Source organism: Mus caroli, unplaced genomic scaffold (assembly GCF_978045245.1).
Source record: "Mus caroli unplaced genomic scaffold, Mus_caroli_1 scaffold_1, whole genome shotgun sequence".
Lineage (NCBI taxonomy): Eukaryota > Metazoa > Chordata > Mammalia > Rodentia > Muridae > Mus > Mus caroli.
Genome location: NW_028227256.1, coordinates 131206009 through 131233573, shown reverse-complemented (window position 1 = coordinate 131233573; position 27565 = coordinate 131206009). Strand labels below are relative to the sequence as shown.

General features: G+C 49.9%; 1 protein-coding gene across 1 annotated transcript in view; it reads right to left on the bottom strand.

Moving 5' to 3' along the window:
- Syt2 (synaptotagmin 2) overlaps window positions 1-16658 on the bottom strand; it is a 107204-nt gene extending 90546 nt beyond the window's left edge. The window contains exon 1 of the mRNA XM_029477040.2: window positions 16484-16658. The gene's annotated coding sequence lies outside the window, so the exon portion shown is untranslated. The remainder of the gene's footprint in view (window positions 1-16483) is intronic.
- Window positions 16659-27565: the final 10907 nt, after the last annotated feature.

Sequence of the window (27565 nt, the reverse complement as noted above, 5' to 3'; positions counted from 1 at the left end):
CTGCTTTTCTTTAATGTGGGTTCTAGGGACTAAAATCATTCCTCGGGCTTTCGGGCAAGCACTTTATGGTGGATGCCATCTCCCCAACCTTGACTTCTATACCTTCCAGCATCAATGCTGAAATTCTCCAGGAAACCATGTAATTTGTCTACAGATTTATAAGGAATCAGGGTTTTGTCTCAGTGTATGTATGAGTACCACCTGTGTGCCAGATGTCTTAAGACCGAAAAGCATATCAGATCCCCTGGAACAGAGCTATGGACAGATGTGAAACATCATGTGGGGGGTGGGTATTGAACCCAGGGATTCTATAAAAGGAAAAAGTACTCTTAGCCACTGAGCCGTCTATCTCTACAATCCCCCTGGGAACATTTTCAGTGACATCAGAACTGTGTTAGACAGGAATGAGCTAAGTTAGTCAGGTTCCAGACTAGAGTTCCTGTTGAATTAATCTAGAAGTCACATTCTTCCAAGTTCTGGGCTCTTTCCTCTATCTCCAGTGCTGAAGGAGCAACATGTTGGCACAGGTTCTGCATGTCTGGACGGATGACATGCACAGACAGAGGGACAGAGGCTGTGAGCAGCCCCGCCCGCATGCATCAGGACAATCTATATGTCCTTGGAAAAGCTTTGTCTCATGAAGTCTCTAGGTGCCCAAAGCATACTCTCATCTACACGTCAGCCATCCTCAGGTAACATCATGGCATAGATAAAGACCCCACCCTGCTAAGCCGAACTATTCTCCCCATCTCTTCCTCTTTTCCCCTCTTATTGGCTGGATCTCTCTGACATGAAGGATATGCAAGCTAACTGGCTGACAGTTGTGCACACACTCAGATCTCCCCAGAACATCTATACACACGCCCAAGCCATGCTATAGAAAGCTCTTATCAAGTTTTCCTTCCAAGGGCCTATCCTGTGTCAGACCTTCCATGGAGTGAGATGGCCTCATCACCTGCTTGGTCTTCTGTGATTGTGCCTTTGTTTAGTGACTGCCAATTCCTTTTAGATGCCTGAGGTCTTTCATGGGATTGATTTGTCACCAACTTCCTGACAACACAAATCATTTCTACAGGTGCACAACATAGTTCAGCAATGAGGCTGCTGTGTACCCTGGGCCCTTCCAGCATCTGCAGGTAGGCCTGCACACACAAAAGGAGCCCAGGACTACTGGCAATGATAAAAAAATATATCCAAGGACACAAAAGACCCTCAGAGCATCTACTGATCCAGAGATGAGCTAGGTCCTCTAAGAGGAGAGCTGCAGGCCGCTCAATCCTACATCCTCAAGGAGCCTGCCTGCTGCCCTCATCCCTGGGTCTGAAACATCAATCTGTCTCCCCACTGCTCAGAAGCCAGCTGACCCATTCCTCCACCAGTAGCAACTAATACACATCTCAGACGCCATATTTATATCACAGCAAGACAAGAGGGCAAAGGTGTAATTGGGCTGGACTTGACTGATGTGACAGCTGCAGTTAGCCACATGTGTCACCGAGAGACGTGAACCAGGGATAGTTTATGCTAAAAATCTCATTGCTGAGAGGAACCGACATCTTCGTTTCATAGACATTCAGACAGCGCTGACCTCACTCAGCTGCAAAGCAAGAAGAGCTTCATGGACTTGTCTGAGGAAGAGTCTTGTGAGGCCATCTCTGTGACGGTCACCGCGCAAGCATCTTCCCTAGAAATGCTCCCTGCTTTCCCAAAACATCTAGTCAACACTACCACACCCTTTTTAATCAGCTGCCAGATGCCTTAGTGCTGTAAGTGTGGAAGTACTGCCTAACATCTAACCTAAACTCTGTCTGCTTTCATTTGCAACTATTGCTCTCATTCCATTCTAGTACAAGGATGGTCTAGCCTTCCTCCCTGAACCCAGCCACTCTGGGACTCACCTGCCACGAGCATCATCTGTGCGCTGTCAAAGGCAAATGATTCCCTGATTCTGAGCTGTTCTTCTGTTGAGGGATATTTGATCACACTGTCAAAGACAAGTGATTCCCTGATTCTGAGCTGTTCTTCTGTTGCGGGATATTTGATCACACTGTGAACCCTGAGATTGTGTTATTTACTGGGAGGAGTGGGGAAGCCTGTTTTTAGTTGTGGTGTGGCTCACTCTTAGTACACATCTTAAATCCCAAACAATAAAGGTGAGATGCATTTGTAGAAGGCGCCCATGTTTGAAAGTGATGTCTAACTGAGTGGCAAAGTAAAGAATCAGAGAAAGATTTGACAGAATAGATTATAACCAATTCTCACAAGGAGAGAAAAGAGAGGCAACCAAGAGGGAGCACTGCCGAGGGAGGGGAAGCAGGCAGTTTTACCAGGACAGTTGTAGAGAGGCAGGTTGCAAAGAGAGAACAAGCTAGACACTGGTGAAGACAGAATGAGCCAGAGAATGGGAAGGAGCCAGAAGATTAGAACAAATTGCTAGAGTTAGTTTGAGGTCAAGCAGAGCAATTCAGGAAAGCCAAGAGCTGAGCCAGAATGAACCAGTCAACTTGGAGAGGAGTTTGAGCCAGAACAGCTGAGTTAAACCAGCCAGCCCGAGATCAGAAAGAAGAAGAAAGGGTGAGCTTATGCAGCAGTAAATCTCAGAAGCTGAACACAACCTGGGCTTAGCCACGATTGTGCAGAGGCTGGAAGCTTCCAGGACTGGGCCTAGGTTAGCAGACGGAGGCGATAAGCTTTGAGATGACAATTAGAACAGAGAATCAAAGTTTACTTATACATTCAACTCCTACTCATTAGCACTCTCAGGTGAGAGGCCAATTCTAGAACTCCTCTCTCAGCATCCTGAATAAAGGACCATAGCTGGCCCTCAGAATCCTGTGACATTTTCTAGGACTCTGAGAAAGCACACCTGGGTCTTTCTAGTTGGATGTTCTCACAGTAGTGACACCTAGGGAGCTAGAGGCAGAGCCAGAAACGCTAGATTCTATAGCCAGATCATGCCTTTGAGCTCAGCACTCCTAGGAATCCCACCCACAATACTGAGGGAAGGCAGGGGATTCTAGAGTCCCCTCTATGCCTCCACTGTAAACCCTGGAGTTAATCAGTTGTAGTATGATTTTCACTTAACACATTGTGTTCCTTAAGCTGCAAGAGTCACCAGCAAGGTGACTACAGCAAGGTGACTCTGCTGTCTACACACACACACACACACACACACACACACCATTCTCTGCACAGAGGGCTGGTGTGGTGACCATTTCCTGCTTGAGTGAGTGACAGGCACCTTTAGAAGGGAATCCCATGAGACTGGAGAAAGCACAGACTCAGAGTCCTGGTCCCCAAGTCCTGGCTCCACCAGCAGCACAGGAGACAAGGAACAATGTTGAACAGTCCTTCTCTGCCAAACTTTAGACACAGAAAAGAATCTTCCCTCTGTGGGGCAAAGCAGGAAGCTCAGAACAATTTCAGGAGCCCATACACCCTCACATTCACCTCTCACTGCCTCGTCCCCACCACTTCTGCCACCAGAACAGTATGAGAAGCCCCAGGCTTTGGTCCCCAACACTGTCTCTCACCTTCCAGAGAACTACTGCTTCTGAGAAGAGCGGAGCCATCCCTGTTTCAACTTTCCACACTAGGACTAGACTGACTAAACTCCAGGGGCTGACTCCTGACAGCAGGCAGCAGCCAGCACAAGGGCTGGGGAGGCAACAATGACTTGTGGGGAACCAGAGTTCCTAAGTCTACAAGGAGACCACACAACTGCCAATACCTGAACTAGATCCTGGCCAGAAAGTAGCGTGTGGGCAGGGGAAGACCGTGTGGGATCAGAGAGTCTCCTTTGACCTAGAGATAAGGCCCGAGGTTCAATTTCATTGTCGAGTTCCGACAAGTGTTAGAGGTGTCATGGGCACTCTGCCAAAAAGCTGCCTAATTGCATCTGTGTGCAGACACATGTCTGAGAAAGTGTGAATCATTCCCCACCTAATGCTGCCCGGTACCACGAATCGAATCAAGCATTTGCTTTCAGAGAGGCCATGGTGGAGCCACTGCAAGGGGCTGTTTGGGAAATATCTAAGGCTCATTTCAGAGGAAGGTTGAGAGCCTGGTGTTCCAGAACCAAAAGTCTTAGGTACTCCATAGGCACCTTCCTCTGTCCCCACAGGGTCACACTATGGCCATGTGTTGGTTTATGTGTCAGTGGTAAATCTGACCAAAGTACATGTCTACCCAGATGTCTTAGGGTTTACAATTGCTGTGAGAGAGCACCATGACCAAACTGCAAGCTGGAGAGGAAAGGGTTTATTTGGCCACACTGCTGCTCTTCATTGAAGGAAATCAGGACAGGAACTCAAACAAGGCAGGATCCTGGAGGCAGGAGCTGATGCAGAGGCGGAAGGAGGTGGAAGGATGCTGCTCACTGGCTTGCTCCCCATGGCTTGCTCAGCCTGCTTTCTTATAGCACTTGGGGCCACCATCCCAGGGCTGGCACCTCCTACCATGGGCTGAGCCCTCTCTCATTGATCACTAATTGAGAAAATGCCTTAGAGCTGGATCTTGTGGAGGCATTTTCTCAACTGAGGCTCCTTCCTCTCTGATGACTCTAACTTGCATCAAGTTGACACACAAAACTAGCCAATACATGTCATCACACACCCTGAATATATGTAATATTTATCAATTTTGTCTCAATAAAGCCAGAAAAATAAAATTTAATCTAAAAATAATCTGTCCTAGTGAGTTGCCTATCTACCTCTGAGTAGTTTCAAATTCACTAGTGATGTTTTACTGTGCTCAACAGGGTCAGAGCCACAAAAGGCTTCCAGGAGGAAGGAGGGGTATATTGGGGTACCTGAAGGGAGAAGTATCAAAGCTCCCCCAGGGACAGTGTTCAGGGTCTCAGCACCCCTCCAGGGCAAGTCCAAGCCACCTAAGCCAGTGGCTCCCACCCTTCCCAATGCTGGGACCTTTACTGCAGTTCCTCATGTTGTGCTGACCCCCAGTCATAAAATTATTTCATTGCTACTTCATAACTGGATGTTTCTACCGTTATGAATGTAAATGTAAATACTGTGTTTTCCAGTGGTCTTGGGTGACCCCTGTGAAAGGGTGGTTCAACCCCCCAAAGGTTCGACAGGTCGAGAACCGCTGACCTAAGTGACCCTTGTCACCCAGGAAAGTGCCCCTCCCCTCATCTTTTACTATGTCCTGATTGTTCCCCATTCCCGATTACCATCAGCTCTGGAAACAGCCCCTAGCGGGTGCCCCGAGGACAGGGCAGCAACTGCAGGGCTGAGTAGAAGCCACAAGCCAAGGCAGCCAACAGCAATGGCCCCAGCCCTGTGCCAACAGAGAAAAGACACATTCTCTTTCTACCACACCCTCACCTGGAGGTAGCTCTCTTGTCCCGAACATCCTCACTGACCTGCCTTGGCTTGTCCTTCTTGGACCAACTGGCCCATAGTCTCTGGGCCAGAGCCACAGATGCCATGGGAGAGACACGAAGCTTACCTGGTCTTTTCACAGGAAGAACAATTCTCTCTGAGCTTCAGACATCAGGGAACTAAGTCTTAAACTCAACAGCTCCCAGCACCAGCTGGTGGGAGGGAAGGAGGGGTGTACAGGAAGAGGGAATTGGCATTCAGCACAGCAGAATGTGTGGCTAAACATAAGGAAGAACTTCCTTGGGGTTACCAGCACACCAGATAGAGGCTTACTTCCCAGGCTATCAGAGGGTCTGTTTGAGAAGGTGCTTTGGGTCTCCTGCAAGCTAGGAAAAAGGAGGCACCACGAGCCCATTGATGGAGCCTTACTCCTGAGAAGGCCTGAGTTCTGGGTTTCCTCTCAGCATCCCTAGACTGTGTAGACAGGACCTATTCCAGACAGAGCCCTGTGACATTAGCCTAGGGAGTCATATTTGTCCACAGTCCCCAAGCAAAAGACAGTCTGACTTTCTCTAAGGTGGGCCCTAGAAGAACAGCCCTGAGGCAGGCCTATTGACTTTGGATATCGGTCTGGAGGCTGCCCACCCAAGGGGCGACCTCGAGGACCTGTTTTACCTTTGGACACTATCTCCCTCTGTGTGTGGGGGGGCAGGGGGTATGAGGTGTGAAATATGGGCCTAACAGTGGCTTGTGATGGCTGTCCAATGCCGTCAATGTACTAAAAGTCACCGAACCCAACACTTGAAATAGGCAGAGCTTGGATCTCTGTAAATGCCACCTCCACAGAGCTGCAGCTTCTTACAGAGACAGAGTAGGGAAGCCCGTTGACCTGAATGTGAGCATTTACCGAGTTCCCGGTGCCAGCACTGTTAGAGCTAAAATGCCCGTGGCCACAGCATGTGGCCTCCTAGGCCATCTTGACTTCATCCTGGCCCAGTGCACTGACTTCTCTGTATGCACAAAGCTTTTCTCTTTTGTTTTGCTTCTTTTGAGTCAGGGACTTACCATGTAACAAGACTAGAAGTCACAATCCTCCTGCCTCCAAGGACTGGGACTTAGGCTTTGTCTTTAGAACAAAGAGTTATGCTCCAATATATTAAAATGTTTCTAATTGTCCAACCCCCCCCCCCATTTTAGATAACTTAAATGAACTCCAGTATTTAGAATCCCAATGTGCAAGGCAGATCAGGGCAGAGTTAAGGGAGAGGGCAACGGCTGAGATATTGAGGATCTTTCTCCCAGGATGCCCCTCTCTCGGTCTAAGAAAGTCAGCGTGGGATGAAACCTGAACCCTAGAGGCCAACTGAGGCCAGAAGACTGGATATCCTAAGGAATTCCCAACACTGGCTGCCTCTGTCTCTGCCCACTCTTCCATGCAGGCTTCTCAGAAAGACTGCCAGGTGACTGGGACATCTGAGACACAAGAGCACCCCTAACATCTGCTCTGAGGTACATCTTGGGAAGTCCTGTGTGTGTGTGTGTCCAGCTCCCACGAAGGGTCCCCCAAGGGCCATACAGTGGACCCACTGACAACATGTATTCCTGTGGGTTAGAGTGAGAGCTGCCTTATCAGAAACCCAGACTGAAAAACTATTCCATTATTGGCTGACTGAAACAATTGTATATGTGAGCACAATAGATTCCAATAGAACCTATTTCTAGGAGGAGAAAGAATCTTATGTGTTATCACATAAAAAATACGTCCAGGATTTTTTAATGTCTGGTTTGGAAAGAACTGGAATCTCCCATCCCAGATTGTGTTCAATCTACCACAGGGAAGGGTGTTGGGGAGGGAAGGGAAGGGAAAAGGGAAGGGGAAAAGGAAGGGAAAAGGGAAGGGGAAAAGGAAGGGAAAAGGGAAGAAGGGGAAAGGGAAGAAGGGAAAAGGGAAGAAGGGAAAGGAAGAGAAGGAAAGGAGGGAGGAAGGAGGGAAGGGAAGAAAACAATAAAAGCTGAGTATTTATTGGCAGGGGAGCTTTATGGGTGGAAGACAAAGGAGAGCTTTTGGAGGTTGGTTCTCTCCTTCCACTATGGGGGCCCAGAGACCAAACTCAGGTCATCAACCCTGGTGGAAAGCACCTTCATGCACAGAGCCAATTTGTTAGTCCTATTTTATTTTATTTTTCTTATAGAGTTCAGGTTGGTCCTGAACTCCCAATCTTCCTGCCTCCGCCTCCCAAGTGCTGAGATTGTGGGTTGTGCCACCACACCTGAGGCTTTCAAATCACTATGGATATTCCCCGATATGACAACAAAACTTACCATGTCATGATTTCTAGGGTCACTGTAATATGGAATCAGCAACCTTGCACTCAATGGAAGATTAAGGATGGTTCTAAACTCTAGAGCCTAGCGCTTCATATTTATCATGAAAGACAGCAGCTTGGACAGATCTTCCAAATATTGACAAACTTCACTAATATTAACCAATTATCTGTAACATTCCCACTGATCTGACCTGAAAAGTCTTTTTCATGACAGTAGATTTCCAAAATTCTATTTTTGCTTGAAGGCTTGATTTGCACCATTGGTAACTGACATGCTGGGTGTTTTTCTTGAAATTACAGACTCAATCTCTTCGGGTTTTTGTTGTTGTTGTTGTTGTTGCTGCTGCTTTGGTTTGGTTTTCTGGTTTTTGTTTGTTTGTTTTTTTGCACAAATGGCTACTCAGCACTCGCTCCAAATGACTGTTGTTGTCAATCATTTTCTCAAGTTGAAAACGTTGGCCCATGAAGAAAGTGGCTAGTTCAGCATGTAACTCAAACAGATGCCCAGGCGCTTGGGCTTCCAGTCCCATCACAGTGGACAACAGAAGTGCTTTCTGCTCATTTCATTTTAGAAAATATTTTAAAAGATTCATTCATTCATTCATTCATTCCAGGCTCAGTGGGATCAGTGAGATTTTGACAGCTTCACCAAAGTCCCCCTTCTGAGATTATTTGTTTAGCAGGCATGGTGAAGAATACAATGACCTGGACAGTTTGACGCTGTGGCCTTGACTCACATGAGGTCTCAGTATCTCCATCCACCACTGTCAGCATTAAAGCTGTCTCCTGTGAACATGCTGAGCACTTTGATGCTACTGTTGTAACTGCCCTGACCTTAAGGTACCCTCTAAAAACCTGTTGGGAACTTCCCGCAGGGAGCATACTTTGAGAACTGCTATCATGTCCCCTTGTATAGTCATCCTGGGTGTGGCAACCCCTGTGTGATTAGCTCTGTTCTCCAAGGGGGCCTCTGAGGCTTCAGAAGTTTAACTTGCTTGTGAACACACAGACAGCACCCACCCCCCAGCCCCGATTCCTGGCCATGTGTGTGTTCCCTTTGCGCAGGACCCTCAGATGCACAGCTGTGGGACACAGCTGGGTGGGGACAAGTGTCCCTCTACCTCTTTCCCATCACTCCTACTCCAGGGACATCTCCCAGCCTGGCAGTAGCTAAAGCTTTGGCTCCTCCCCCTGGACACACTGCTGCTCTTCCACCAGCAGAGGATGAGGTGGTATGACATCCAGGTATCCCAGACAGCCTCAGACCTCAAGGGCAGCTTCGGTCTTCCCTTCTCCGCCTCCCACCACAGCCAGCATGGTTCCCGGCATCAAAGAGCTAATCCAATTTCGTGGCTGTGTTTCCCCCTTGCCTCCTGCAATGCCAGGATTGATTTAGAACGGGCAGCCTTATTAAAGGGATGCTTTTTCTCCTCACAGGAGACTAGGGCTGAGAGAGGGAGCCCTCCCCCACCAATTAACTCCACACTGCCTGTTCGCACAATCCCCAGCTCCTGCCCCTGAGCAGGAGTCTAACTTCTCTGGATTCCAGTGGTGATGCTGGATTCCAGCCCTGATAGGTTTTTACGCAGCTTCCTCCATGCCTTCTCTGTGACTGGATGATGGCTCCCTCCTCCAAGTCTCCACCCCTCCTGCCATCTGATGAGTCCCTCACCAGACCTGTGACCGCTCCAGCTATGAGGTGCAAAAGGATCCATGGTTGACTGTGAATGTGGCAAGTCAGGCCCGAAGAAGAGAGAGACGATGGACTATGTGTTTTTTAAGATATATTGTCCCCCAAATGACACAAAGGAGAGGTGAGTGAGGACTTCTAAGACCCTTGTCAGGTGCCCTCCTCAGGGGCCTCACAGCTGCCTCCAAAGCTCTTCTCTACTCCAACAAGCTGTGGTGGGGCAGGAAAAGGTAAGGTCCACTTTACAAAGAACTTCTTCTCCAATGAATTCGTTAAAACTTCCCCAGTTTTCAAAGCAGAAAGCAGAGGCCCGATACATCTGGACCATCAATTCAGACCAGAGTCAATGATAATGGAAAGCTATTTTTTTCTTAAGTTTTCCAGGGGCCGTCTGGAGGACCCAGGTAACACAGACAAAAAAAAAAAAAAAAAAAAAAGCCGGGTGTGGTGGCGCACGCCTTTAATCCCAGCACTCGGGAGGCAGAGGCAGGCGGATTTCTGAGTTCGAGGCCAGCCTGGTCTACAAAGTGAGCTCCAGGACAGCCAGAGCTATAAAGAGAAACCCTGTCTCGAAAACCAAAAAAAAAAAAAAAAAAAAACCAAACAAATAATAAAGATTGAGACAAGTGATGTGCTAAGGGCTAAGGGTCTTTATCTGAGCATCGCACATTGTAGGATACACATACACACACGAGTAAATATACACAATTATTCTGTGTCAGTTAAAATAGACATTTTTTTTTTTTAGATAGGGCCCCACTATGTAGCCCTGGCTTGCCTGGAACTCATTATGTAGGCCTGGCTGGCTTCAAACTCATATAGATCCACATGCCTCTGCTGTGTAAGTACTGAGATTAAAGGAGTGCCCAGCAAAAAAATAATATATTTTTTTAAAGCCCAGCAATGGTTCATACCTGTTATCCTAATACTAAGAGGCTGAAGTAACAGGAATGCCCAGTTTAAGACCGTCCTGGGCTATTCTGCAAGTTTCAGACCAGCCTGGACTACAAAGTAATACCCTACCTGGAAACACACACATACATGTACATGTGAATGCACACACATACATGTACATGTGAATGCACACACAAACACACACCCCTAAGGTGAGCCTGAGTGGTCCTGCCTCAGTTGGTTAAAGTTAACAGACCAAAGGCCCCCTTGCCCCAACTTTGCCTCACCACCAGCTCCCCCACTGGCTAGTCCAAGTTTGAAAGCATGGAAAGGGTTAAGCTTCTCCCACACAAGCCCACCCCACCCTCAGAGTAAACCCCATCCTACCCTCTCCTGCATTTCTATTTCCCATCTCCCCCATCTCCCTCGTGCCTTGCTCACAGTCACAACCACCTGCACTCACTATTAAGAGGCAGGGAGTGGTAATGGGAAAATTCCACCTCTAATTGCAGTATTCCCTAATTGCTGCTCCTGAGCCACCACATCAGCCCAATTATAGGCCGCCCAGACAGGGTTCTCCATGGCTGAGGACTCCCTGCCCCGCTCAGAGGAACCTGCTCTTGCAAACGCCAGAAGGGAGCCTCCCTGACTCCAAGGGGCCCAGGCTGCCCAGTGCTGAGTGCTTGGGCCCTTCAGTTCTGCTCAGGGGGGCAGAGAGGAAGGAGGCAGGCTCCAAGGACTGAGGAAGCTGGTGCTGGCAAGCAGCCCACCCGGGCTCTGGAAGCATCACCATCCCACACTGGCTATCATGAATGTTCCTCTTGGGTTATGGGTCCCTAGGTGTTCTGGGATATTTCCTGCCTTGTGTCTTTCAGAGAGTTTCTTAGTCCCTCCAAACAGAAAGTAGAGGAGAGAGCCCTGCTTCTTTATTGTAAGACAGGGCCAGTGACAGCTGTGCCAAGATGGAGGGCAGGAGTTATACAAGAAGGATATGGGTGGGGCCGAGTTCTGCCGCCACCCATGCATGACCCACCCAGGCTCTGCCTTCTCTCGTACAACTGCTATTTCTACAACTGCAATCTTGAGGCCCCGGATGAATACCTTGGAAAACGCATACTGGGTACAACTCACCCCCTGCTTTCCTATGTGGCAAGGAAGGGCTGGGAGGGCATCCAGAATCCAGGACCTCAGCAGCAGGGCACTGTGCCCAGCCTGGAGACCACCCAGGGAGGAAGCTTCCAGCAGTCCTTGTTCAAGATGCATCCAGGGAGCCTAGCCTGGAATTTACTCTTGGGGCTGGCAGCCGAATGCTCCCCACAGCCCCTCAGGACTGGTCATCTGTCACCCCAGTGACCTCTTCGAACTGCCTGTTCCAGACATGGAAATGAAGGATGGCTGGGACAGGTCCTTCCCAGAAATTAAGCTCTGGCAAGAAACGGCTCATTGGGCATCAAACAGAACTGGCTGGAAGTTGGAGGCCCTGGAATGGGCAGCTACTCTGTTGTGGACAAGGACAAACCAACGTGGTTAAAAATTACTCGCTCACACAGCTCTCACCCTGCACTGTTCCAGAACATACAGGCGCTCATTCACTTCATTGTCCCCCAAACACCCTACTCTGGGGACAGGTAAGCTCCATTCTACACACAGGGTGCCCGAGAGTAAGATTTCATTAACAATTTGCCTAGAGTCGGAACCGGGATGACACCCAGGCAATCTGCCTATAGTCACTACACTGCCTATGGGCGGGGGGGATCTGCCTATAGTCACCACACTGCCCATGGGCGGGGGGGATCTGCCTATAGTCACCACACTGCCTATGGCGGGGGGATCTGCCTATAATCACTACACTGCCTATGGGGGGGATCTGCCTATAGTCACTACACTGCCTATGGGAAGGGGATCTGCCTATAGTCACTACACTGCCTATGGGAAGGGGATGTTATGTGGCATTTCTCCACTTAAACTATGTCATTTACCACAGGCCTCCTGGATGCCAACAGAGTCCAGGGCTAAATCTCCGTTTCCTGGCCTGGCTTTCCGGCAGAGCAGATGGTGAATAACCAACCAGTTGTATGTGTGGCTGCTCACTTGAAGCATGTCAGACTGCATCCATCCAGGGAGCTAAGGAACACCGTGACGACAGTATTAACAGTATTTACACATACACCCTGCAAGCATTAAAACACAAGACCTGGGCTGGAGAGATGGCTCAGTGGTTAAGAGCACCGACTGCCCTTCCGAAGGCCCTGAGTTCAAATCCCAGCAACCACATGGTGGCTCACAACCATCTGAAATGATAACTGAATCTCTTCTGGGGTGTCTGAAGACAACTACAGTGTACTTACATATAATAAATAAATAAATCTAAAAAACAAAATAAAACAAAACAAAAAAACCACGAGACCTGTTCAAGGCACTATTTGCAGGCTCTCACAAATGGCTTTTGTCACAGTTGCCTTGAGTTCTCTGTAATGACATCTTCACCCGTATGGCACCGAGTGAGCACAGGCGTGGGAGCCAGGTCTGTCTCGTTCCCCTCTGATTGCTTATCACCTAGCATGGCACACAACAGACTGTGAAAATGCAAGAGCTAGCGAGGCAGTGGTGGCTCATGCCTGTAATCCCAGCACTAGGGAAGCAGAAGCAGGCAAATCTCTGAGCTAAGGGCCGGCCTGGACTACAGAGCAAATGCCAGGGAGCTAAGGGCCAGCCTGGACTACAAAGCAAATGCCAGGGCAGCCAGAGCTTCCCAGAGAAACCCTGTCTCGAAAAACAAAAACAAACAAACCAAAAACAGGTAATCGTCAAGTGGTGGCACACACCTCTAATCCCTGTACTGAGGAGGCTGAGGCAGGAGGATAATGAGTTGGCGACCAACCAGCCTGAGCGGGTTTAAGGCCAGCCTGGGCTATCTAGCAAAATCCTGCCTTAAAACAGCAAACAACAAAGCCATAGGTAGTGTGGAATAAACTGTGAGAACTGATAAAGCAGCTAAATAACTCGCTAAGGTCCACTGGGATGCAGAATCCAGAAGAGCAGGGGTGGGGGGCGGAGAATGGAGCTCTGTTGGTAGAATGTTTGCCTAGTATGTACGAAACAGTCCTGGCACTGTATAAACCAGGTGGGGGAGCCCATGCTCGAAACGCTAGCACTCAGAAGGTCAAAGGCAGAAGGTCTATCAAGATCATCCTTGGCTAAATGGAACCTCGACAGGACTGTTGTCTGCTGTGCCACACCCACAGTGCCTGGGACAGAGGCGCGGGGGAGGGGAGGGGAGCTGCGCTAATAAAATACTTGTTGCATGTATGAATCACTAGTGTATTGGCTGTCACTAAACACCTGATGAGAAGCAACAAGGAAAGAGATTTTATTTTACTTTTTGGTTGCCTGGCAGACTTTTAGCTCTGAGGTCAGGGGCTAGAGTCCCCCATAGAGAAGAAGTCCTGGGAACAGGAGTACCTCGGAGCTGTAGCTATGAGACCGTGCACGTGGACTGTACTCCGGTAGCAGAGCACGGGGAAAGCTGCTACCTGGTTGGCTTCTCCTTTTTTCTTTCAGTTCAGCCCCAAACCCCAGCCCATGGGATGGTACCCCTCATAGAGAAGGCCGGTCTGTCCCTTCAAGATAATCTTGGGAAAGTCCTCAAAGATAACACTCGAAGGTGCACCTCATTAATGTCCTAGGTGTTTCTTAATGTGGTCCAGCTGACTATCGCGACCAACCATTACACTGGCCCTGGGATTAGAACCCAGGTCCACCTGGCTTCCCGTGGCTCTGTAGTATACTTCCTGTTCTAACCACCAGCTGTGCCAAAGCCCTGTGTTGTTTCCTCTGGCTGGTCATTCCAGTCCCTGAGCAATATCCTTCTCCCCTAGTCATACATCTGTGATATCTAGCTCAAGACGTGTAAATTTAACTATAACTAGAGCCTGTCTAGACCAAGAAAAGTCTACCTAACAATTCCCAAAGCTAAAGGAAGCAGTCAGTATTCTACTCAGCTTGGCCTTTCTGTCCTCCATGAGTGTACCTCAGCCCCAGGTCTCCCCTCACCGTCTTCCTGTGCACCTGTATGCCTACTCTAGCCACTGTCCCCAGAGAGGGTTGCCCAGGGCCAGTGGAGAGGAAAGGGAGGGTTCAGTCAGGGTAGGACAAGGATAGAACAGAAGCCACTCAAGGTCAGATGCCAAGCTCCAGGACGACTTGGGTAGCCTAGCAGGGAAGAGACACCTCCAGCCCTCCTGCCCCTGTCAGGATCTCTGCAGTACTAGGGGCAGCCTTGTAGCGTCTACCTGGAAACAGCCTGAGGGAGAACAGCTAAAATGAGCCACAGCTGCAGTGTGGTCAGGAGATCCTGCCCAGCTCTGGAAAGATGCTCTGTGATCAGGATAACACCAATGCTACTCCCAGGTGAGGCCAGGCAGCCTATAGATGCCAGTGCTGTTCCCTTTCCCCTGGTCTTGTATGGATGCCGGATGGGGGGCAAAGTGGAGAGAAATTGGTTTGTACAAGCCCTCCCCAGAAAGGACCCCAAGCTGTCTGGGGAATGCTTGCGGAGTGCTGAACCAAGCTGAATCACAACAGAGGCTCTGGCCCCTACTCCTCAAGAAGGTTAACCGAACACCTACCTACCTCTTCTCTCTCCACAGTTCCTAGGTTCCTGATGGCACCATAGGCCAGATGCAGAGGGGAAAGGGTGAGGATTAAGCCAGTTCGATGCAAAGGAAAAGCCCCAATCCAAAGGGAGTCCTAGAGAATGCGGTCAAGGATGTTTCAGGGAGCAGAGCAGAGCAGAGGCGCTGAGGAGAGAGTCCAGTTCTGATGGCCACAATGTCCCTGGTGTGGACCCCTGAAACTGATTCACTCCCGGAGCCCTGATACAAGCTGAAACTTGCAGTGTCAGCCAGGCACGACATTACATCAGAGCTGCCCTGCCCCTGCCCCTTGGCTCGGCCTGAAGGGTGTAAGTCATGTCCATTTCTTCATTTTTAAAGCGGGCCAAAGGCTGGACTTGGTGTAAACTGGGGTCTGGGGGCTGGGAGAACAGCTGGAAGGATTACAGGCCTCTGGTCCTGCTCCTCTTCAGCACGGCAGTGATGAAGTGTCCAGGTTTCTGTGAGCTAGCGATTGGACTGAGGACAATCTATTATATTGGAGACACAGCCTCACATCCACAGCAGGAGAGGAGGAAGAGGGCCTACCCCAGGCTCCCCAGTCTGACCCCAGTCTTCATTCAAGTGCCCCCTGAAAACCTAAGGGTTTTCTCCTCTGCCCACCCCATTCCCATGTCTCCTTCCCTCTGCCCTTTCCACACTGCAGTGGTCCTGCTGGGCCAGCGCCTCTTCTGTCCTTGCGCTGGCTTCTTCCGCTGCCTGCCAAGGAAAGAGACCTCCACCAACAAGCACCCCAGGAGCGAGGAAGTGGAGGAAGTGCAAAAGGGAGACCCCGTGCCCTGCTAGAGGCACCTGTGGAATGTGGGAAGGCAGGAGAAAAACAGAGCACGAGGAGGGTACATGGGATAAGATTGGGAGGCGGGGGTAGATGCGGTCTCTAAATTAAAATCGAAAATTCGTAGGGGGTGGAAGGGGCGAGTAGGAAAAGCAAATGGAAGAGTCCAGAAAGAGGAATGGGTTTGTTGGGCTTGAGGACCCGGGCTGAAGCAGCGACAAGCCGTCCTAGGTGGTGCTGAGTCATGAGATTTGAAGGGACATCTTCATCTACCACCCCACCCCCACCACCCCCCGTCGCGTCCAAGACTGCTCCCCTGGACCCTCACTTCCAGAGTTCTTCTAGACTGGCCCCCTAGCCTCGCACGGGCGACCTTCCCCTGTCCTCCCACGACGGCGGTGCCGCAGATCCCCGAAGCTTGACCCAGGGCAAAAGAGGCAGGCTGGAGACGTCGCAAACGGGCGGGGGATGGGCGAGACGCAAGTGGGGACGTCCAGGGACGGAAACGCCAGGAACAGAGTCGGAGGGCGCCAGGGACCCCTGTCCCCTCCGCCCTGCAGCTCGCCGCGCAAACCCGCAGAGGAACCTGCTTCTCGCTCCAGGGCTCCGGCTCTCCCAAGCCCGTGGCGAAGCAAACTCCCTGCAAAGGACGGTGCAGGCGTCCGGTCCCCTTGGCCCCAAACTTCCGCGACCCCACCCACCCTCAGGAGCCAGCCAGATCCCTTCTGCATCTGGACTCAGAAGCCAGGATGGAGAAACTTTGGAGGGGGATCGGGACTTACCCGAGGGCGACCTCGACGCGGCAGGAAAGATCCGCTGTCCCCGACGGGAGGCAGCGACCGGCTGCAGGGATGCGGCGCTGGCTGCGGTCCAGCGGCGGTGGCCGTTCCCTGGGGGCGCGGAGTCCCCGCTCCGCCCCGGGTCCAACTCCTCTCCGAAGTGCCTTTGCCGCAAGACTTGCTGAGCTTAGCAGTCTGCGCCCGGGCGGAGGGAGGGGCTGATCGATGGGCGAGCGCGAGCGCGGCGAGCGCTGCAGTGAGGGGAGGAGACCCGGCGGGCGGGCGGCGCGGGAGGGCGGGCACGCGCGGGGAGGTGCGGGGCGGGCGTGCCTGCGGGACTGTCCTCGGTGCGCAGCGCGCTGGGCGCCGCACCCCCGCCTCGCCTCCCGTCAAGGTCAGGGAGGCCGCTCCTGGGACGGGAAGAGCAGGCAGGGCTAGGGTCTGGTCCCCTCCACCCCAGGTGGCTTGGCTCCCTAGAGCCGGCTTCCACCTGACCTCCGCAACAGCTCACTGCAGCCCGAGGCTAAGTAGTTGGGCACAAGAGCGCCCAAAGCCATTTTGGGATCCCTGGACCCCTTTCCTCTCCCTTCCACTCGCAGGAAGGCCACCTCCACATATAGCGGTCTGCGGGAACAGTGGGGCTTCTGAGGGTATAAGAATAATTGAGGTGAAATCCCTGCAAGAGGGAGGCAGGATGGAGGGGGGGGGCTATGAAAATAGGCTATTCGGGGCTGAAATGTACCTTAGGCAGGGAGAGAGAGAGAAATACAAGTAAATGAGGAATTTTTTTTTCATGAGTTTTCTAAAAGTGTAAGATGTTGTGAAGAGATTACCGGATGGTTGCTGATGGTCAAACAGACTCGAGGCCCTGAGCCAAAAGAGCTCCCTGCGCTGTAGAGCAGGGGAGAAAACTGCAGCGCTGCTAACCTGCCCGAGATGCCGGGCACCAGGAGGCTGCTTTGTACACAATCTACTTAACATATTTTAAATTTTTTAAAATTACATTTGTTGTTTATTCTCTCTCTCTCTCTCTAGTCAGAGGACAATTTACAGTAGTTAAATGCTTATTTCTTCCATGTGAGCCTTGGGATCCTGGGATGTCAGGTGTGGCAGCAAATGCCTTTACCCACTGAGCCACCTTCCGGACCCCCACTTCAACTCTTTTGGAGTAGACTTTTTTTTTTTCCCCTGAGACTGGGTTTTTCTCTGTAGCCCTGGCTGTCCTAGTACTCACGCTGTAGACCAAGCTGGCCTCGAACTCACAGAGATCCTTCCTCTGGCTCCTGAGTGCTGGGATTAGAGTGTGCCACCAGCACCCAGCCTGGAGTCTGCTTTTATAATAGACAGTAGCACCCTGCCTTGCTCCTGGATACCAAACGGTGGACCTCCATGCTTATTTGCTCTTTGAAAAACAAACAAACAAACAAACAAACAAACAAAAAACCCCGAGAAATGGGAATGAATGGACGATGAGGGAAAGCAAAGAAGAACAGGTAAGGTCGGGGTAGAAGGTGAGAAGAGGCGGCAGAGGGAGACTTCCCAATCTCTCTCCCAAGGTCAATTCTTCAGAGGAAGGAAGCAAGTGGCCGCTCAGTGGTTGTCATGAGACAATGGATTGTTCTTAAATCACTCTGCAGCCCCACGACAGCCTCCACAGAACAGTCCTGAAGGAAGCAACGCAGGGGTGGGTGTGGGGGTGGGTGGAGAAAACATGTTCCAATCTTTGGGAAGTGAGGAGGGACTGTGCGTGTGTGTGTGTGTGTGTGTGTGTGTGTGTGTGTGCTCTCTGCCCAGCCACCCTAGCCTTAGATGGAATTGAGAACTTGCCCAAGGGGCAAGCTCTCTTCCCCTCCTGATGCTATGTATCTACAGGATTCCAGTCAGAAAAACTGCAGTGCCCATATATTTCATTCAGCTTGTCTATGGGGCTGGCAGCATGCATCCAATCAAAGCCCACGTCAGCCTGGCATTCCCAACTCCTCCCAGGCACAGGACTGCACCCATCTACTTAGCCTAAGGTTAGAGGAAGCCTGTCTGCTTTCTGAGACTATTAGAAGAGTCAGTGCTTCAATCAGTTTGGTTAAGTGAAAGTCCGGTGTCCCTGGTTCCAGCGTTAATGTTCTTTTAATTCAAGAATTTAATTCCAGAATGTCTGGGTTATAAACCTAATCAGCCTGCTGTCCCTCTTGCTCATTCCCCTAGGCTTCAAGAACTGGAAGAGGAAAGAATTTAAAAGGCACCACTCCCTCCATGCCCAGCATATTCCTAGATCCTTCACTTTTCAACTGTTCTCTTTAAGAGGATGAGCCCTGGGTACCATTACAGCACCAGCACCATCGTTGAAGTGCATTCTCTCCTAGCCATGGCTATGAGCCAAGGCTCTGCCTCCATACAAGATCTTTCTGGATCAGTGTGGATAGGGGATCTAACACTGAAAGTGGAGGGAATTCTGTCTCCCCTTGGCCACGTTGCTTCTCTGTTTTCTCCTACTGCTCCCCTGAGCTCTTGTGTTCTGTTTTTGCCCAAATAGGGGAGAGAAGCCATCAGGGAATTGCAGGCACACACTGTCCCTGCTCTCCTTCCTACCCATGACCTGCCTCCATGAGCCTGCATTTTTGTCCTTCCTTCCTTCCTTCCTCCCAACACTTGGCTTGCTTCCTCCCCTCTTCCAGGTAAGGTCTTTAGCTCACACAGCTTTCCAAAGACTTCTTGTTGTCTATTGATACAGCAAGCAAGACAAAAACAGGCCTTCCCCTCCACAGGTGAGGCCAGCTCTCGGTGCCTGCCTTCTCCCACCCTGCACACTCAGGAATACAAGCATAAAGCCAGGAAACGGAAGTTCCCGTCCTCCCTCCTCTACACAAACACACCTTAGTCCTCTTGAGAGGTTTGCATTCCTCTTGACAACTAAGCACACGAGGCTGGAGCGACTCCGAAGCACTTGCTTGGCAAGTGCTGTTGAATCTACGGGCTTCTCAAACTCACACGAAATCCCTGGCTCCAGCGGTCTAGGTTTGCTTACCATCTGATTCTGTGGACAAGCCAAGCTTAAGTGTATTTTAAACTATATTTTATTTAAGTTAGTAATGCTTATTATACTAGTCTATATGATTTTTTAGATCTCCCATAAAATGCCTTAAATACAGAAGACATTAGGTCATCAAATGGGGAAGGATAAAACAGATTAAAATAAAGTGAGACACCATGGAATCCATATGTTATGTTGGATTTTAATAAAAAATAAAGATCCCGGCAGCAGGTGGATTTCTCAGAGTTTGAGGCCAGCCTAGTCTGCATAGACAGTTCCAGGACAGCCAGGGCTACACAGAGAAACCCTGCCTCAATCAGTCAATTTACCAGCCAATGAATCCTGGTATGACAAGTGGCGAGGGCCAAGCTTCCCAGGGTGAAATCTGTTTATTCACCGTATAACACACAAAGCAATAACGCATTACTACTGCAGCTGGAAAGACGGCTCATCAGATAACAGGACTCACTGCTCTTCAGAGGGTTTGGATTTGGTTCCCAGCACCCACGTGGTGGCTCACAACATCCATAAATCAAGTTCCCGGGAAACCTAATTCCCTCTTCTGGCCTCTGTGGGTATCAGGCCCACAGATATGTATGCAGATGAAACACTCGTACACATAAAATAATAAATCTTATAAAATATTACGACCAAGTTAGGAGAAGATTCCCAACTAAAACACGACAATGGAGGGCAGAGGAGTCCTGTGTAACTCCACGGCCCTTGGAAGAAAACGGCTTCAAGTTTTCAACTCTCTATCCAGCCTATGGAAGAAACTCAGGAAGTTGCAGATAATGACTGCAGGTGTATCAGGTGTATCCCAGGGAGTGGAGAAAACTGTCTTTCCCCGTCTTCTCTTCCCTCATTTGTCTAAAAGTCTGAATGATCTTTCTCCTTCTCAGACTCAAAACAAGCAGTGCCCTAACCCCTGGGAGCAGAGGACTGCTCCTCGGTGGAGCACTGAGCATCATGTCACACTGAGCATGATGCCCCAGACAGCTGGAATGAGCCTTGGCTTTCATTCACCCCTCTGAATGGGCAGGAGAGGGCTCTGAACTATTCGACCCACCTACTGTCCTGAACACTCTTGGTGAGCCAGCTGAGACTGAGAGACGCTTCACGGAGGGAGTTGTAAGCTTTCTAGAATGTGAAGAACAAATGGCTCAGAATTAACAATCATAGAAGGCAGGTCATCTTTCCTTCTCAGAGGTTGTGCATGGGCTTTGAAGCCCTCCACCATGACAGGATGTCTTGCGCACACTGGACTGGCCAGCAAGAACAACGCTGCAACAGGATCCTTCTGCACACGTTTATTGGGAGAGCTTGATTGTAGAGGTGAAGAGACCCCGAGCCCAGAACTGGTGCTGCTTATATAGGCCTAGGAGAGGCGTGTCTCACACCCGGATTGGTTATGCACTATGCCTCATTTGCATGTTCCTCATCTGATTGGCTACTCTCTCTCAGTATCTCACAGTACCTCATTAACACTCATTTGCATGTCTCACATCTGATTGGTTATTCTCTCAGTACCTCATTATCATACCTCATTTGCATGTCTCACATCTGATTGGTTAACTCTCTTAGTACTTTGCAGAGCCTCATTATCATTCCCCAGGCCAGGCAGTGTTTTGGTGGAAAAACTTTACTGCATAAGTAAGCATTGGTCGTTTGCCCAAACTTATGCGTGGTGGCCAGCAGAAGCCTGCGCCACTCTGCAACGGCACATGTGGCTTCCCATAAGGATGAAAAGCAAATAGGCTGAAACCCTTTCGGAACAATTTACCTCTGCACCATCGCCCAGGAAGCTCTCCACAAATTGGGGCTGTATCTTAGAACTGTCTTTCAGACAGCCCCTAGCTGTGGGAGGAGAGCACCAACTGCCACAGCAGGGAAAGAGCCACGGTCCACACTTCCCAGGCCCACTACCACCCTTCTCTATTTGTCACCAATAAAGACAGAGCAAGTCTCTCAAGGTCTGGACTGATCAATGTACCCATCTTCTGTCCACTACACACTTCATTGCCCACATCTGGCTCTTGGGAGCCTTGCTAGGGACTGCCAATGAGGAGGGGACACTGACAAACCTCAAGCTCACAGCTACCTCGTGACAGAGGGAGATTTATGTACCAGCAGGTAAGTTAAGGTGTCGTTGGATCCCCGGTGAGAGCCACTGCTGTGACCTCATGTGGAGAGCAGAAATGGACTGTGGGCTTCCCCTAAGGAAGAATCTGTTTTCTGCCTCTGTAGCACAGATGTTCCCTAGGGATGCAGTGCAGAGAAAACCAGACAGGAATGGATCAGGGTATGCAGTGTGCTCACTCAAGTGCCTGAGCAGAGAAGTGGTGCAGCCCTGTGGTCCCAAGCTCTGTTTCCTTATTGGCTGAATGAAGACTTGCACCACCTTAAGAGACTCCACTGGCTAAATAGTTCATGGCATCCATCACCTGCTTTTCCAGTCTGATAGGGTACCCAGCACCATGGTGGCTCACATCTGTTTAACTCTAGTTACTAGAGATCTGACGCCCCCTTCTGACCTCCATGGGTACTGCATGCACATGGTGCCCAGACACCCATGCAGGCAAAACTCCCACACATGTTAAATAATTCTAAAAAAAAGATTAAGTATGGCAAAAGGTAGCTACTGTTGCCATACTAGGAAAAGACAAAATAGCTTTGTGAGACCATGGTGTGTGTGTGTGTGTGTGTATGGGTGGAGTCCTGAAAGGTCAGAGAAGCCAGGGCAAGACCACAATAGAATTCACACACCAGATCTTTGATTTTTCTTGGAAAGGCAACTGAATCAAAGGCACTGAAGGCATTTAGGACAACTCTGGAGTTAGACTGAAGAGCTTGTGAGGCCCCTCCCCTGCTGGCCTCTAAAAAGATGTCCTATGCAGAAGGAGATGGAGCCCCATGGTGTAGCACTTCTCTAGGAACTAATAAACCTTGGCCTTGAGCCCCCAACACTGACAGATCAAAAGCCAGGAATGGCGCTGTTCTTGTAATCCCAGCATTTTGCCCAGTGAGGTGGGAGGATTTCTTTGAGTTCAAGACCAGCCTGAGCTACACAGTAAGCTCCATCCCAACCTGGGATACAGAGTACAACTCTAAAAACCACTAACTAAATCAAAATGGCCACGGGCAGTGTGGGCTGGGCGTGGAGAGGGCACTCACCAGTGTCAGCTCTGCAGTCTGATGTGTGAGTTTGAATCTCAGCTCACCTCTCAATCTGTGAGTCCCTGGGTAAATCAGTTCATTTAGAAGTGATGGGAACGGGCAAGCACGGACGTTTAGGAATTGTTCCATAAGTGCCAGGCGACATCATGACTATTTCTGGTCTAGATCCAGTAGGTCACTAAGTCTTAAAACTCTCCACATAATTTGCCTCAGAGAAGTTGTCTTTGCAGAGGAAAGTCAGTGAATCTAGAAGCCCAGAGACTACTGGCTGGGGGAAGATTAAGGTTGGAACACCCTGGGCTGGCCCTCTGCTCCTCCCCACAGCCGGGACACTGTATTTCTACGGCTATGTGTGCAGCTCAGGCTCAGCAGCACGGCAGCCTGCAAGGTAGGTCTCTTGCCTGGGTGTGGAGCAGACCAGGTGCTCGTGACCCAAGAAGATTCTGACACGAGAGTGGCCTACTGGGACCCAACCTGCCTGGTACTAAGGGTCCCTTCCCAGGCAGACTTTTGCTTGGACACTTCGGTCCCTTACAGGGCTTCTGATTTTCTTAGATTGAGTTACTTTTTGCCAAAAACTCGATAACCGAAAATGGGTCCAGGCGCAGCTCCAGGCACTTTGTTCACAGTGGTGAAGGTGTCTGGAAGCTGAGTGACAGAGCAGGGCTGCCACCCCCCTGCTATAGCCCCAAGGGCAGCATGTGACCTACCTACCCTCTGAAGCAAGACACCTGGGCCTTACAGGGTCTCTAGAACCACATTTCCAGCTAGAATAAAATGCTCATCCAGATTAAGGGGGGAAAAAAGTTCCCTAAAAAAAAAACAATGTTCTCTAAGAGCTTTTGTAAGCCTTACCCATCGAGGGGTGGGGAAGGAACCCCACTGCCCAGCAGAACGCCAGGATCTGGGTCAGGGTTCTCTTGCCACCTCTGTGTACCAGCTGGGTGGCCTTTCCCCAACCTCTGGTTCTTTTTGTTTGGGGCAGTCTCACAGTGTATTCCAGGCTAGCCATGATTCTCTTGTGCCAACCTCCTCAGGGCTGGCCAATTTAGCCTTATCAGTTGACTCTCAATTTCCTCACCTGAAAAACAAGACAACCTCATTGGCCACAGCACAGACTGTCCCACACTCTCTACACGCCGTACTAGCTTTCTCTCTCATTACCACCACAAATGCCATTTCAAACGCCTCTTCCTCAGCCTTCCCCAAATCCACATCACGTCCCTACCACCCCTTTATGAGTACTTGAGCTAGCTCCTCAGACCATTTCCACCCTCCTCCACTCCTGCTACCGGGAAGGTTGGCATCCACTCTCAGTATCAGACTCCTCCTGAGCCAAGCCCTGGCACCACCCACTGTCAATGCATCTGATCTAAAACGGTGCTTAAGGGAGCCAACCTGACAGGGGGAGAAGCAGATAAAAGACTGTGTAGCCGGGAAGGTTTTGTTTTTTATAGTCTTTCTGGATACTCTTAGGCAGCTTTCTATGTGTAGCTGAATGGGAGCTCAAAGTTGCAATTTTCCTGCCAAAGCCTCCAAGAACCTGGATGCCAGGCATGTGCCATCATTTCCAGCATCCCCCTGAGGATCTTGGATACCAATCTCATTTTGTGTGCAGGCCTGAATCCTTCCTTAGCAAGGTCACACAGCTCGTTTAACAGTGACACAGTTCCTGTCAATTCAATGTTTTGCCTTTCAAAGCTTTGTTCTTTCTTCTAAGTTCCATTATGTCTAGTACAGCAAGAACTCAAGAAGTCCTAGACATGGTGGTGCACATGTAATCCCAGCACTCGGGAGGCAGAGGCAAGCAGATCTTTCTGAGTTCAAGGCCAGTTTGGTCTACACAGTGAGTTCCAAAATGGCCAGAGCTACATACATAGAGAAAACCAGTTTCAAAACCAAAACACGATGAATGAGCAAGGAAACTAAGATCTATATGCACAGCACCTCCAATGCTAAACCATGTTTTGTAAGAGTTCATGATCTGTGTAGCTGTACCCCCCTGAAAATACAGGAGATGCTTAACCTGCTGGGCACACACACACACAGCTGGCATCGTTAGCTTAGCAGCTGATTTCTAGCAATTGGTGAAATACAAATTCCAACCCTGACCTTTCATCTTAATCCTACAACCCAATCCTCCTCCCAGTGCCACACTGTAGAAGACAGATCCTGGTGTCCAACTTAGAGCTAAGGATTGTAGTGACCTTGAGCGCCTCAGTCTACCCCGCCTTCCCTCCTGTGGGCCCAGCTCCAGCCCTGGGAACTAGGTAAGTAACTCAGTCCTGCCCTCTTCTGTTGTGCGCTAGAAGTTCCCTGTGACTGCTTCAAAGGCGGGAAAACAGCCTACTCTTCTCCAATCTCGCACGCTGCCCAATGGCTTCACTGCATTAGATCCTAAGTAGAAGTAACTGTGGTTGCTGTTAAAGGGAACAAAAAGAAGACTCTAAAGAGATGGCCTTCCCCGTCAGAACACTGGAGTGCTGTCCAAGTTCCCGGCAGATGTAGCAGACAGACATGTTCAGTCCGAACTGTATAAAGTTCATGATTAAGGGCATAATTTTTGCCATCAAAATCCCATCCTTGGGCCTGAAGAGAAGACTCAGTGGCTAAGGGTTCATCCTGCTCTTCCAGAGGACCCGGCATCTCCCAGCAGCCACACTAGCCAGCTTACAGCTGCAGGAGACTCTACTTCCTTTCCTAGCTCCTGAAGGCACCACCCACATGTGGCATACATTCTCACAGGCATCTTTAAAAATCCCCAGGGCTGGAAGGATGGATGACTCTGTGAGCACGTATTTACTCTTCCAGAGAACTGAGTTCCATTCCCAGCACCCCTGTGAGGGAGCTCATGGCTGCCTGGAACTCCAGCCCCAGACAGGTCTTCTCTGGTGCCCACACTCACACTTTTCTGTTTTTAATGACCCACTCTGGAGCTGGAGAGAGATGGCTCAGTGATTAGGACCACTGATTGCTCTTCCACAGGACACAGGTGCAATCCCCAGCACCCATATGATGGTTCACAACTGTCTGGAACTCCAGTCCCAGATTAAACACTTTCTTCTCCCCAGACACATGGCACAGACACCCATACAGGAAGAACACCCATGCAGGAAGAAAATAAATTTTTAAAAATATCCTACCTTACCTACAAATACTTTGTATTACAAGTACTAATCGCATGTAAACCTCTAAGAATCATGTCTGGCCGGCAGTGACACAAAAGGGTTTTTCTAAAAACTCAACAGTGGCCAATCAGACAGTGGGTTTGAGGTTTTGCTGTTGTGCCTGACAACCAGCATTGGATCCCTGGACCTACATGGCAGAACCAACTCCCCCAAATTGCCCTGACCCCTCAACTCACGCACTCACATGCAAATGCAACAAAACTTTGTTGAGACACAATAGAAATATAAAGTAAAAAGCAGCCTGAGAGCTGGTGCCATACTGCACATAGGTTCTCTACCCCAGTTCGTGTTACCGTTCTTAACAATCGTTTCCCCAGGCTCACTCCAGACTGGCCCACAAAAAGAACGTGAAGTGATCATCTCCTGTTTGCATCCCTAAGACCCAGCAGATTTGGATTCAGCTAAGTGCCCACTGTCCTCAATCCTCTTCCAGTGAAGACGGTTCTGGGGGAAGAACAGTGAGGTTTCCCGTGAGCACCTCAGCCCGACCAAAGCCAGCCACCCACATCAAGAGGACCCTTTCTCTCACCTCTGCTCTCCCTGGGGTCAGTACATAAACCTACTCTAAGTTAAAACTATCACCAACTTGACAGGGTAGAGTCACTTGGAGGCAAATCTGTGAGCGGCTTCTCTAGATTGCTGAATCAAATACAGATGCAGCCTGACCTCCAGCTACTGCTGCTGCTGTGGCTTCCCCACATCAGACTTTACTCTCAAATGAACTGTAACTTCCATGTGCAGACATCTTGCTGCAACAAAGCAATGAACTAAGCCAGTGCACGGTATTTTCTCCCCTAGGAAGTCCTGGAGCCTTTAAAACTGCTGATGATCTTATTGAAAGTTGCCTCAACTATTGTTTTTCTGCTTTTGGCCCCTAAACAGGATGAACCCAGAAAAATACCAAAAGGCTCCATAACACTCAAGGAAACAAAATAGCACCATCTGGTGGCCACCGCTGGAGTAGCAGACAGAAAACAGGCTGTCAGTCTGAGAAATGAGCAGTTGGGCAAAGAGCTTTATCAGATTCACTACCTCATCCCTTCTCCAGCCTCAGCCTCCCCACCCACCCTACCCTTTATTTCTGGACACTACTCCACTTGATTCAGTGAAAAGTCCTGTTTGCGTTTGCTCGTTCAATGGATGGAGAGGGGAGGGATGTAGTGATAGAAACAGAGCAATGAGATAAGCAGGGGGCCTAAAAGCCTCCATGACCTATGTCAGTTTTCCAAGGCATGACAACTACTAAAAGCTGGTACCCAGGACTTGCTTCCTGCCTGTGAGTAGCCATGGCAATAGTACTGGGCATGTATTCTCAGCATCAGTGAGGCAATGGAATCAGAGCAGGAGGCATTCGACACAGAGGGCAGCCATTTCAAGACTTACACATGACCACTAGATTCTTCTCTGAAAGTCTCCTCACACCAGGGCCATACACACAATGGTTGGCCGGTACCTGTAGGTTGAACCCTAGGGCATATGTCCACCAGACTCAGATGAAGCAGGCTCACCAAACCTCATGGACAATATTCCTATTTCTCTGGAACCTGCAGGAAGTCCTAGGCAAGAAGTGGGACAGAGCAAAATGTTCTTAGAATAGACCCAGTCCCAAAGTTGGCCCTGCTAGGAAGGACTCTAATATCTCTGGGTTCCTCGTGCTGTACCACTTGCTCCTTACACTTGGTTTGAGGTTGG